The sequence below is a fragment of the Lissotriton vulgaris genome, unplaced genomic scaffold, assembly GCF_964263255.1.
Source record: "Lissotriton vulgaris unplaced genomic scaffold, aLisVul1.2 SCAFFOLD_236, whole genome shotgun sequence".
Taxonomy (NCBI): domain Eukaryota; kingdom Metazoa; phylum Chordata; class Amphibia; order Caudata; family Salamandridae; genus Lissotriton; species Lissotriton vulgaris.
The window spans coordinates 1,035,708-1,049,980 of NW_028246389.1; positions in this window are offsets into that span (position 1 = coordinate 1,035,708).

Genomic DNA, 14,273 nt, shown 5'->3' on the forward strand with positions numbered 1-14,273 from the left:
GCGCCTTCCTGTTCTTTCCATATCACGCAGAGTAGCGCAGCAAGGTGACTTGCTGCGCTACATAATTTTTTCATAAATATGCATGTGGTGGGCAAGAAAGTCCTCGTAGTTTAAGAGCAAAGACAGAGCTGGAGATTAAGGCCTCGGGTACAATGCCCTGCATTTTACTGATCCATTAGCAAAAAGATGCTTGTGCAAGGAACTCAATGACAAGTTGTTCAGAGTTTATCATGCCCAATAATTTTTCGCGCTTGATAAAGTCTGCATGAATCCCTCAGATAAATTTCAACAGGTAAACTAACAGGGGGGAAAAGAGCAGGTAAAAACCATAACACAAAGATTTTAGCACAGAAGACATCCACTTGGTATGCCCCATTTTTACTATTATTATTAGCAACTGGGTAGAAATTAATTGTTCTCTGATGACTATTGGACCCCCACTATTTTCTCCTGACAGTTTTCAGAAGGTCCAACCTGCCAAAATTTGCTGGAGAAAGGTTTGGTAGTACGGCAAAACATGTTGATTTCTGTGAGGTAAATATGTATCCTGCTAAGGTTGTGCCTCATTTTCCTCTCCATAACTCAGAATGTGATGCGTTTACCTCAACCGATACAATCCTCGGGGAACGGTATTCATGGAGAGCGATAAATACCGTCCCTTGTCCCAAAGTTCTTAGGGCATCATTTATGAGAAGTGACGCATCGCTGCGTGAAAGCAGGAATGCATCACTTCTCAGTGCGCGCTCCTTGCGATATGATGGATGCGTCATATTTACAGTATGACGCATCATGCAGCAAGGAGTTACAGATACGTTAGTATTTCCGACATCTGTAGGCGCAAAAAGTGACCCATTGCTGGAGTGTGTCACAAAAGTGACGCAACTCCAGCAATGTGTCCTTTCACATAGGGCAAGCCCCATGTGAAAGGACCAGCGTCAGTCTTACGCCTGCTGTGAGGCAGGCATAACATATTGATGCATTTTCACCATAGAAGTGGTGCAGTGAAATATCGTAGTGTTCACAGCATCACTTCGAGGCTTACTTACGTGGGAACGCCCACCCTGCATACATTATACCTGACGCAGGTATAATGTAGTGCAGAGGCTTACAAAACGACGCATCTGCTTAGATGCGTCACTTTGTAAATAGGGCGCAATAGGAGGCATGTTTTACGCCGCCGATGCATCGGAAGCGCAAAACTGTTGCAAGGCCTCATAAATAAGGCCCTAATGTTATTGAGGCCTAAGTCAGATGAAGGGTTTTATAGAAGTCAGGAAAATACCCTGGTCAGACTCTTACTAGCATCGCCCATCTGCATACGATATCTTTATGTAAATACATGCATATCAGTTCCAGAGCCATTCTTCTCCCGTATTTCACTTCCTCTCCTCCCGCCGGTGCCTCCCTCCCTCCCTTCCACCTGCTCCAGTTTTATTACTTTTAATGAAAGTTTTCCCGGCTCTCCCGGGCTGCGGCGCCGCAATCAGGTGCTCGCGGGGCCCATCTAGGACAGGCCGATAAATCTAATTAAAACCCGTGCTTTCTCGTTTCTGCGGCGGGGGTCCCCCCGCGGTGCTCTCGTTCGGTTCTCTCGTTTCCAGCCCCTCTAACCATCACCCCAAAGGTTTCCCCAGGGCGGCATCAGCCATGAGAAATGATTGCCCTGCTGCATGACCAGCATTTCCCTCGAAGCCAAGCCCAAGACGAGGCCGCGGTGGGGTGAAGCCGGAGAGCGTGGCGAGGTGTGTGTGTGGGGGGGGGGGGGGGGGGAGTCTTCGGACTGATGGGGTCCCTTGTCTCGCGCCTTCTCCCCTCTGACAGCGCCGCGTCGTTGCTTAAAGACCATCCAGTCAGAAACAAACACGAGGGGGGGGTGAAAGAATTACCAATTCGAACAGGAACAGGGAAAAAAGGCCACGGGGGAGGGTGGTGGGAAGGAAGACTTGACTGGCAACCGCCACGCGATGATAAATGAGTTTATTATTATTCCCTCCCCCTCCCCTTTCGCCTCCCGCCTTTTTCTCCCTCCTTCTGTCTGTGTGCGCAGTGTGTTCTGGGCCCAGGGTCCCTGACGCCTAATTCTGCTGCTTCGGCATCGGTCATCCATCATCCCGGGGTGACAGCCGACCGATTGCCATGCGGTGGGCGCTGAATCATGGCCCAACAATAAGACGCATGTGTCCAATAAATTAAAACAGCCGGGATAAGAGCAGCGAGCCTGTCATCTGTTATAGCTCTACCCAGCCAGAAAAGAAGAAATTAGATGGGGTTTTTCCCCCCCTTTAAAAAAAAAGATCACTGGCTGAATATTTCCTGCCTCTTCGGATCCCTCCCCGTCTCCCACCGCCTTCTGTCAGATGCAGTTTACATCTGGCCCGAAGCTCACAGTTCCTTTGGCGCTGCTTGCAGCACCTTTCTTGCTTGGGGAGCTTCATGCGGCGCCCTGGACGTGGCAGTTCTTGTTTTGGTGAGGGTCACCATTTGCCCGCTTATTCCTGGCAATGTGAGGTTCAGAGCCTGAGCAAGAACTTCAGGTGGAGCTGGGCCCCAGGTTGTGCCTCAGAACATTGATGTAGCCAAATATGGCAACTGGCACCCAGTTGGTCTTTTCCAAGGTGCCTGCCCATTGGATGGAACTGATATGTGCCATCTTTCGAAGTGGACCCCAATCTGAAATTGTGTTGCGCGGCTTTTTGTATTGCCCAGGCAGTGTTTATCATCTCCCCCTCTATAAACTGTTTGATGCATCATTTAGTCCAGAAATAGGTGGTTTCAATGGAAGGTGATACTTTGGGGGTGCTTTCACATGACCTTTCCACCCCAGCATGTTTGTATTGTTATGCTTGCTCTCATGGTGCCTTTGGACTCTGGGAGCATTTTTGCCTATTACTTTGTAACCGGTTGACTGTAAAGAGCATTGAATACTGCAGACTACGGCCCTACCATTGGTTGAAGTGAAGCTTCCTGACCTGACATCTGAGAATGTAAACTTCCTGTATGGCCCATCTGCTCCCTTGCTGAGGCCCATAGCAGCACAAAGGATAACTGATAGCTGTGGTTGATGCGTGGCATGCAAAAAAATGATGGATTTAACCCAGATCTGTGGCTGGGGGTGAATGTTTGATTTATTCAGCATTCCGTCCATCATCTGTTCTTTTTGAATTTGCTGCCCTAAGTGTGTCCAGTGCTGGCTACACCACCAGATTCAAGCTATCCTGGCTGATGAGGGGTGAAATCCCGAAAAATTCACCCCGAAAAAAGGTCCTTGGATGCTTACTTCTGATCCAGGAAAGAACTGGCTTGGCAGTTTGGGCTGGACTGTTCCCATGGGGAACAGGGTCAAGACTGATATGCATGTGGCTGGGTCTAAACTGGAATGGCGTGGTGTGCCAAAAAAGAAAGCTTTAACCCAGGACTGTGACTTGGGGTGAATAATTGATTGATTCAGCATTCAGTCCATCATCTGTTCTTTTTGCAACTGCTGAATAAGCTGGCAGTTATGAGGGCTTGCTTAACCTGTTCAGGTACAAAAGGAAGGGCACTTTCAGCTTTTTCTGCAAGCAGCGCCCTTTACCTAGACCGCTGGCACAGACATTTGCTTTATGGACACACATTTTGACCTCCAGCAGAAGATTTGCTAGCCTACGGAATTATCAAGAAATAAAGGATGCAATGACACATGTATTTTGCTTTCATTAATGTACTCCTCCTTTGGTTGTACGTTTCTTACCTTTTTGTTTTTAATTCTCAGAGGATTCAGAGACAGTCATAGCTTCCCAGGATAAGTTCCTGATTCTTTTGAGACTACCAAGTTTTTCACACGTGAAGGCAGACGTGTAAATTGAGTATGTTTACACATGCACAATTATCTGCAATAGCCGCATTGTCCTTCACATACAACATTTTCATTTTTAGTTCTGCAAAGGAAAAATATTTTTCTCATTGAGTAAACTCTCATTCAATACCTACATCAAATTTGGGGTTGTTGATTTGCAGAGGGGCCAAAATTACAAGTAGTGTGATCAATTTCGCAACCTCCCCCTTTACATTTCAGCATGTTGAATCTGTTAAAATTTAATGTGGGAAAAAGGCTTTTCAAATACAAGTACATTCAGATATTTTGTAGGGGAATGCACCAAATTATGAATTTACTATACAATATGTTATTATATTACATGTTTACAGTGGTATTTTATTTGCGACCATCATGGTCTAGTCATTCCTCATGACTGAGTGTCTGCCTTTCTACAGTGGTTTGATATGTTACTATACTATATGCTATTATATTATATGTTTACAGGGGTATTTTATTTACAGGGGCATTATATTCCTAGTTGGATCTTGCACATCTCACTCTTTCCTCACCTATAATGCACCGATGTTACCTCATATATTTACATCATGTATTTACACGCCAGACGAAGATTGGGTGTCTGCATTTTACAGCGGTATTTTTATATGTATATATTCCTAATTGTATCCTGCACATTCCACTTTTTCTTCACCTGTATGCACCGATTGCTACCTCATATATTTACACGCCAGACGAAGATAGGGTGTCTGCATTTTACAGTGGTATTATTATACGAATATATTCCTAATTGTATCACTATTGATGTATCTGTCTGATCTGACTAAGCTGTTGAGTCTAACTATGCTCCCACATGTACCTTCCCCACCCCAATTGTTATGTACTCACATGCTATAACCTTCGTCTGTAAAGCGCTCTGATATCTGCAAAGATCTTGTTCGCGCTATATAAAACTTTCAAAATAAATAAATAAATAAATAAACTTATAATTGGTGTATTTTCTGTGCCTGGTGAATTCAGAATCCCACAGTATCATATTTCACTGGATATGACAAAGGGTACCAAATCCTCTGTGGCACTGCAATTCAAGGATATTCCCATTGGCACTTGTAATCGAAACCTCAGAGTATCTTCTCTGTACACAAATGGTATGGGTGTCTGTGCCTATTTCCCTTAATGCCTTAACATAATTTCCTGTAGTAATTCCTTAAAAATACTCTGGAATCATGTCAGCTAGAAAATAAAATGCGACCAGAATATTTACATTATTGTCCCTAAAAGCCTTTGCCCATATTGTCTAATTGTTGAACAAGGCACCTCCTGTTGTGTTACAAGTAGTAACATTGATGGCCTGCCCTCTGAGACCATGAACAGATTCACAAAACTCCCAGCATTACATTTGAAATGTTCTCACATAAGCTGACATTCATGGAATGCTGAAAGATATCCTGGCGTGCTCATGGGAAGCCATGACTGTTGTACCAGAATTACGTAACCACTTACACAGAAGGAAATGCACATGTGCACATTTCTGCACATTGAGATGTCATGCTGGGGTGTATCTGGACTGCCCACACGTTTTTCTTTATCTTTGGGAAGGTAATTTTTTTTGGTGGAGAAACTCCTTTTCTCTCGACCCAGGGCGAGTTTTTCCCTATTCCTATCCTGAAAACAGATTTACTCCACACCTTGATCGGAGTAGGTCTCTGACCTGCTTTCAGGGGTAAAAAGAAAACTGTCTCCAAGGGGCAGATTTACAATAACTGGCGCATCCCCAGGGATGCGCCAGTTATTGTGCGCCGCAGCTCCGCCACCCATGGTGCACAGCATTTACAATGCGGCGCACCATGGGGCAAAAATGGCACAGATGCGTGACGCATTGCTGGAGTTGCGTCGCAAGCACGACGCAGCTCCAACAATGCTCTGGAGGGCCCTATCTGTCCAATGCTGCGTCAAGCCTTACGTCTGCTTCAAGCAGGCGCAGGGTTTTGACGCAGCATTGGCCTGAAAGTGACTGAGTGAAATCTTGTAGATTTCACTCAGCCACTTTTAGGAGGCGTTCCTGCGCAGGAATGCGCCCCCTGTGCCGGAACGCCTCCTTACGGTGCAGGGCTTTACAGCGTGACACATCTCCCAAATGCGTCACGTTGTAAATACCCTGCACTATGACGCATTTTTTGGGCCGCCGCTGCGTCACAAAAGTGAGGCAACAGCGGCGTAAAAGAGGAGCAAGGGGCTTGTAAATCTGCCCCCAAATGTTTAGTGAACGCTCAAAAACTTTTATAGGTAAATCTACTCTATAATGCCCACAGTCTCAACTCCATGAGCAGATGTGCCCACTTTGAAATTCCAGTATGCTCCTTGACATTTTTCATGTGGTATATCTCAAATACAAGAGAAAATGTAAACTATTCTTCAATAAGTGAATCTGGCACGGACATTTTGCACAAGCAAATGAAAGTATTTTGGCACTTATACTTTTGTGAATTGAGCCCATGAGACGAATAACCTCAGAGTCTTGCTAGGTGCCCAACTGATGCCAGAAACTGCTGGTTATCACACAGTACAGGGTGATAAACCTTTAGTTTGGAGACTGCTGTGTTGATCCCGAAGCATCTTCCTCCACAAGAGATGTAAACTTCAACTTCAAAATATCTTCATGCACTATCCATCCGACAATAGGAATCTTCACTCTTACTTTGATTTCAGGAACAAATAAATCCCATTCCCTCTCCTCCCTTTTTGTTTACCCAGACTAATAGCCCTTCGCAAGCAAGCACCCCCTTTCTGGGTATTGCAGGTACAGAATCAAGGTCCATGCGGTCCTTTGATGAGAATCTTACAAGTAGTTTCCTTCCAATTCTGTTCTTGACAAATTACTCATGTTTTCCCCTCTGTGAACAGTGCACAGTTCACCCTTCACCCATCTCGTCTCTTTGTAATACACATCTTTGGGAGCCTTGCAGCTTTCCTGATGCTGTAGGCAATCTTTGTTCTTTCCGTCCCATGATTGTCACAGTATTCTAGTTCTGATGGACCCAGTTGATGTTTTAAGTGAATAGCAGGAGAGCAGTCCAGTCTCTATGCCTCTGTGCTCAAAATCTGCCAGGTTCAGGGCAATTTTGATTGAGGTCTTTTTTGTCCTAAATGAGCCAAGTCTCTCTCCGAATGTATTCTATTTAATTATCGCTAAGTTGTCATGAATATATTTTTTAGGTTGTATGTCAGATTAATGCTAGCACAGGCGTGGCTTCGGCGCCAGGCAAGATGGCGGTGTAGCGGCTGAGCTTCCACGACAGCCTCTGCTCCTTCAGCATTATCAGCACTTCCAGCGGTGGTAAACCGTCCAGGGTTTATCCCCTCCTCACTTACATGATGTGAGGAATCCAGCGACGCCTTTGCCCTTTGCCATCCTTCAATTTTAACGCTCCTGTAGATGACGACCCTGCCGTTCGCGGCTCCGGCCGCCATTTTGTGTTTCTGAGGCGGCGGCTCCTGCCGCAAGTACTGAGCCTGGACTTTCTTCTGGAATGCTGTTTTCTTTCACATAAACAGTGTTTCCCCGATTTCCAACTGAGGTGAGCCGTTTTCTTTGCCAAGTGTTTCCAATGCGCATCACATGCCCATTTTTCCTTGCGGCTCTGGTCTTGGTGCTCTGTCCGCCATTTCACGGCTCCTGCAAATCACTTCACATTGCTCCGTTACCTCCATAAACGAGTTACTTATTGCCTCATTTCATCGCATCGGCTACTTTTAAGTGAATGAGGCTCTACAACCTGGACATTATCTATCTGCCATCATTCTTTTGTTCAACTCCTGGATGTTTTCTCACGCATCTCCTTCTGCAACGATCCTCTACCTCCTGTTTTGCACACCAGGGATATCATTTTACCCTCTCTGCTACTTGTTCAGTGATTCTTTTCGCTGCAATGTTTTTCAACACACCTGGTGCTTCTTTCAACTCTTTTCCTTTTGCTCTCTGAAGCATATTTTGATTTCCATACTCAACATATTGCTGATGCGGCATTTGGTTTCTGACTCTTCCAGCTGTGGTGCGGGCTCTATTCTAGAGTAATTTTGTACACTCTGATTCTCATAATTGACTCTTATCGTTTTGGATGCGCACAATACTTCCTGTTTTGCCTTGTCCGAGCCTTTTGTGCTTCAGAAACTTTTCTCAATATTTTTGATCCTTGGGGGGCCAACGCTTCCTTTTGCTGCATATCTCCGGTTGCTCACACATGGGGAAAATCCGCAATTTAAAATTATCTACTGTAAACAAGGGATCTCTTCACTCAGACTCAGATTCTCACTCGCATGATATGGAGGAGGATGCCATATCTAAACCGGAAAAACACTTGGGAGCTATTTCAAAATCTCACAACGGCAGCAAGCTCCCCACTATGTTGGCATCCTCTAAATGCCTTAAGAAGGACCCTCCATCTCCAGATAACGCGGCTTCTCCCTCTTCGTTGACCTCATTTTGGAAGAACTGCGAGCTTTAAGACCCTTTATGGAATCTACTTCTCAAGCACTATAAACCATGCAGGAAAAGTGGACATCTTTGGACTCCCGAGTCTTATCTCTCGAACAAACAACAGAATCTGTTCAGAGCTCCTGCTCCCGTATTCCACTCATGAAGGCTGAAATTCTTCACCTTAAGAAGCAGACAGAGGACTTAGAAAACAGAAATCGCAGGAACAATCTGCAACTTTATGGTCTGCCTGAACTTACAGAAGGGTCTAACCCTACTGCGTTCTTCCAATCCTTTCTCCCAAAAATACTGGATACTCCTTCCTTAGCTTCGGTGAACATACAGCGAGCACACCGTCTGGGTCCCAGAGTTTCCACTAAACCTCGTGGCGTCATCATGTTGTTTCTCCAGTACACGGACCTTTTACAAGTTCTTTCTGCCGCTAAAATAAAAAAACAAATTATCTGGGAGGGTCATAGTCTCTATCTGTCTCAGGACGTCGCCAAAGCCACGGCTGATCGTCAGAAGACGTTTCTGGACATGCGTCCACAATTTAGAGCGCTTAACGCTAGGTATGGTCTACTCCACCCGTGTCTCTTCAAGGTTACTTATCAGGAGAGGAAAACCACCTTTGAAGATCCGAAGGCACTGCAAGACTTCCTTCGCCGGCATGGAGCAACGGACATGGACACCTCCAGAGTCACCTGATGTGCTTTCAACTTGATTGGTCTCTCTCTGTCCATCTTGTCTGAGTCATGTGACCTCTGCTCTCATTTTTTGTTTTGAACTTTTCCCAATGTTTTAACCTGTTATAATTGTCCTCTGTTTTATTTCCCCTCTTGCAGGTTACCCCTCCAAACATTTTACCCTGTTGTTCCAGTTGTTCATCTCTGTTGATTATTCTTTTCGCCTTCTTTTCTATTCTGTAGGCGGAGGTCCAGATGCGGTTGCTGTTCTCGCTGTTGTTACCGTTGTCTCTGATGCCGTCACCCCCTGTCTCCACGTTTGTCTCGTAAGTACGTCTTTCAGTCATCCGTCTTGGATTGTACTGCCTTTTTGTTCTCTATCTCTTTTTGTTTCTATTTCTCTCCAGTATTGGCTTTCTTCTCTTCTTTCTTCCTTTTCTTTCCTCTTCATATTTCTCCCTCCTTTTATTTCTCTCTTGCTATGTTTTCTCCCTCCTCTTTGTTCTATCCGATTTCTTTACCTTCTCTCTCAGGTATCACATTTCCTTTTTCTTACTTTACTCTTTTTATTGATTCAGTAAGCAGGATTTTGTATTGCTTTATATATTTCTCACTGTTCTTCATTCCGTGTCATTACTTGGAATGCTAAGGGTTTAAACAACCCTATCAAAAGACAACGAGTACTGTCGCATTTAGCTAGACTAAAAGCTGATGTGGCTTTCATTCAAGGGTCTCATCTTTCTGAGGCCGAGGCCTTAAAAGTTAAACGTTGTTGGGTGGGACATGTTTTCTTTTCTTCCAATGACACTAAGAAGGGTGGGACCTTGATTTTGCTTCATAAAAAGTTAAATGTTTCTGTTATTGCTCAGGAATGTGATGAATAGGGTGGTTGGGTATTAGTTAGATTGCTTATAGATAAGATACCGATTGTGTTGTTTAATGTTTACGCCCCCACTGGTGTTGATAAATTATTCTGGCCCTCTATTTCTGCCAAACTCTCAACTCTAACTGAGGATTATATTGTTTTTGGTGGAGATTGTAATTTAATTTTTGACCCCATCCTAGACCGCCTCTCTAAAGTTAGGTTTTCACCCTCTAAAATGCACTCCCAGTTCACCAATACTATACATAACAATGCTTTAGTAGACATTTGGAGATTGTGCAATCCAGATCATCGAGAATACAGTTTTTACTCTCCTGCCCATAACTCTCAATCACACATTGACTATCTCTTCCTCAACAAATCTCTCACACAACATGCTATTCACTCTGACATTGGTTCTATTCTGATCTCTGATCCCGCCCCGGTACTCGTTGACATCAACCTCCTCCCCTTCTCTCCCCATTCTGGTAGATGGAGGTTTAATAATTCTCTACTCCTAGACCCTACTTTCTGTAAAGAGTTTTCTGGCTTTACAACTGAGTTCTTTTTGCTTAACCACACTCCTACCTCCTCTTATGTTATGGTTTGGGATTCTTATAAGGCGGCCTCTAGAGGTTTTATTATAAATGTTGTCTCCCATAAGAAACGTGCCAACGAAGCCAAGTCCTCTTCTTTACTTGCTAATATTAAAAGGCTTGAACTTGCCTATCACTCCACAAATACTGAATCCTCTCTTACAGAGCTCATAGAAGCCAAGATTTCTTTTAATAAATTCACCACTGATGCTGCTTCTAACTCACTACTGAAATGTAATGCTCGCTACTATGGGGGTCAAAATAAGATGGGGAAGTTACTTGCTAATTATTTCAAAATTCGAAAGGAGCGCAAGAAAATTGAGCAGAATCTCTCTCCTCCTCCCTCGTCTCATGTGAATTTTGAGCCTTTAAATGCAGATATTACACTCTCTGAGGTTTCTCACGCGGTCTCTAGGCTGCGCCATGGTAAAGTCCCAGGCCATGATGGGTTTACCATTGAATTTTACAATCACTTTGCTTCCCTTCTTCTACCAAAGCTTCTACCTCTATATCACACTTTCCTGGCCTCCGGTCTTTCCAGTGGTTCCTTTCAACAAGCCCTAATTTGTTTGATCCCTAAGGATGATATGGACCACTCACTATGTAAAAATTACCGGACCATTTCATTAATTAACACTGATTATAAGATCTTAGCCAAAATTCTGGCTCTTCGACTGGACCCCATACTACCCAATTTGATTGGCCCTGAGCAGTCCGGTTTTGTGAAGGGTTGTCTCTCTTCGGATAATTCCAGAGTCTTCTTCAACATTCTCAGCAAAGCCTCTTCGCTGGATTTTCCACTTGCTGCTATTTCTCTGGATGCAGAGAATCCCTTTGATAGGATTGGCTGGGATTTCATGTTTTCGAGCTCCTTCTTGGTCTGGTATTCCCCCCAAGTTTATCTCTCTTATTTCTCTACTCTATTCCAGTCCCCAAGCGTCGATTTTTGTTAATCGTGCGGTTTCCGATTATTTTACTCTTCAAAGAGGGGTTCGACAGGGTTGTCCTCTTTCCCCCTTATTATTTGTTTTGGCTTTAGAACCCTTTCTTACCAAAATTCGACAGGATGACTCGATCTCTGGCTTTTGTTTCGCTTCTCAGCAAGTTAAACGTTCGGTATATGCCGACGATATTCTTCCCTACTGCTCGGATCCAGTGTCTTCTCTTCCTGCTTTTTTGCAACAGGTTTCTTCTTTCTCAGCTGTTTCAGGTTATCGCCTCAATGTGGACAAATGTGAAATTCTTCCTTTGAACTCATTATGTCAGAAGCATCTCTTTGATATTTCTGGTTTCTCGTGGTAGCCGACTAAAATTAAATATCTAGGTGTTTGGTTCGCTCTCCTTTTAGCAGACACCTTGAAATTCAATTTCGATAATATCTCCAAAAAACTGGAATCCGCTATTACTCGTTAGAACCCGCTTTTCTTGTCTTGGTGGGGTCGCCTGAGTTCGATCAAAATGATGCTCTCTCCTCTCCTACTCTATACTCTCTCCATGATACCAATTCATATTCCCGACTACTATTTCAAAAAGGTTGACTCTAGTTGAAATTTCTGTGGAAAGGTAAAAAGCCTCGCATTGCATTGTCTTCCTTGCGTAAAGACAAATCACACCCTGGAGTTCGTTTCCCTGACTTCAAAGCCTATCACCATGCCTTTTCTCTCAAACAATCGGCTCGTTGGCTTTCCACGGATCTTCCTTTCCATCCTCCCCTTTGGTTAACAATTGAATCTTCTTTTCTTTCTCCCTTCGAGTTTCGTGAATTCTTATCCTTTACTTCCCCTCTGTCTCGTTTTCGTCATCCTGTTCTCTCTCATTCTTGCAAGCTCCTTTCTCCGTATCTTTGCTCTTTTTATCCTTGTATTTCTTCGACACACGAACAACCTATCTGGCACAATAAACAACTTTTGATTCGTAATCGCACTTTCTTATGGAAGTCTTGGCATTCTCGCGGTATTCGTTGGATTTCTCAGCTTCTTTCTCACAATCTTCCTCTATCTTTCTCAGACCTTCGGTCCCAATTTTCGTTGCCCTCTGGTTCACGCTCTCAATATGAAACTCTTCATCCCATTCTTCTGTCTTATTTTGCATCCTTACCGGATTCTAACCCCATCCCCTTTGCACATCGTCCTATAGCCTCTGTTCTAGACTCTTCTCCTTCTGCTTCCTTCTTGTACAACTCGACTCAATTTTCTGCAGATAGGTCCAAATCGAGAACTGACTAGCATGGGAACAGGATTTCTCTTTAGTTTGGCCAATTGCCTTATGGGACAAAATCTGGTCCAAACTTCACAAGACCTCTAGGGCTGCCAATACGACCCAAACTCTTTACTTTATATATAACTGTACCCTTTTTACTCCGCTGCTTTGTCCTCTTTCTCGGCAGACACGCTCCCCACTTGTTGGTCATGTCCTTGTCCATCTGCAAATCTATTTCACATGCTTTTTGAGTGCCCCCCATTTTTCAATTCTAGAAATTGGTCTGGACACAACTTCAAAAAAATTTCACTTCAACACTCCCTTTTCTCCCGCTCTTGTATTCTTGGGCTCTCTATCCTCCACACTCCCCCAAGTACATAGTCATTATCTCCTCATGGATCTCTTTCTGGCCATTGCTTTTCACCATATCACCTCCAATTGGAAACAAGCTGCCTCCATCTCCTTTAGATCGTGGTGGAACGCAATATGCTTTCATCACAGGTTGGACACTAATTTTGTTTCCCCTGTCTCTCTAGCCATAAAGCAGGATCTCCTCTGGCTCCCTTTAGTAAATTACCTATCCTCTTCTGCCCCTTCCTCCGTCACTCATGATGCTCATTCTACTGAGGTACACAAACCACCTTGAATCTCTTTTTCCATTTTACCTGTGTAATTGTTTATAAATTGTTTATTGTTTTTACTGCTTGCTTTGTCATTTTTTCAGATTTTTGTTTATTGATACATATCTCACCATATGCTGTATGATCTCCACTCCCCTTCCTTCCTTTCTTGAATAATTTATTGATTTTCTCATATAGACTGTTTCTTCATTACTCTGGTTTTCTTTTGTATTTCTATACTGTTTCAATAAAATCTAACTTAAAAAAAGATTAATGCTAGAATAAATATCATCTGACACAAATATTGTCCTAAATGTTGTTTACAGAAACATTGTTCTATAGGTTGTAGAGTTTCTATTCTTAACTCCAGTGGGGTGATTTTTTTGTAAACTACATGAATCCATCCCGGAGTTCCAGGGCACCATGCTGCACATCCGTCAATGGATGGATTCCAATCACCTAAAGTTGAACCCCGGTAAGACCGAACTAGTCCTTAATGGCAAAAGTCAAACACTCTGGGGCCCACACTATTGGCCTCCAGAACTTGCCCCCCCCTACTCCCTCCTCCTCGGCAAAGAGCCTGGGGGTGGTCATCGACGACAATGACCTGTCACTGAAAACCCAAGTTGGCACGGTGGTGTCCTCCTGTTTTTTCCAGCTCCGCAGGATCAAGAAGATCAGCCGGATGTTAACTCATTCAGCCTTGATCCAGGTGGTGATAGCCTTAGTACTATCACACTTGGACTATGCCAATTCCATCTACTTGGGCCTCCCTCTCTTTCTTAGTAAACGCCTCCAATTGGTGCAGAATCAAGCAGCCAGATTGATCCACCACCAGCATCACTGGCAATCAGCTCGGCCCCTGTTAAAAAAACTTCATTGGCTTCCTATCTCCCAACGAGTAGCATTTAAAATGGCCTGTATCATCTTCAAATCTCTTCACGCCCGTAGTCCCCAATTCATCAACAGTCTTCTGCCGAGATATACCCCGTCTCGCAACCTCCGGTCCGCCAATCTCCATCTTC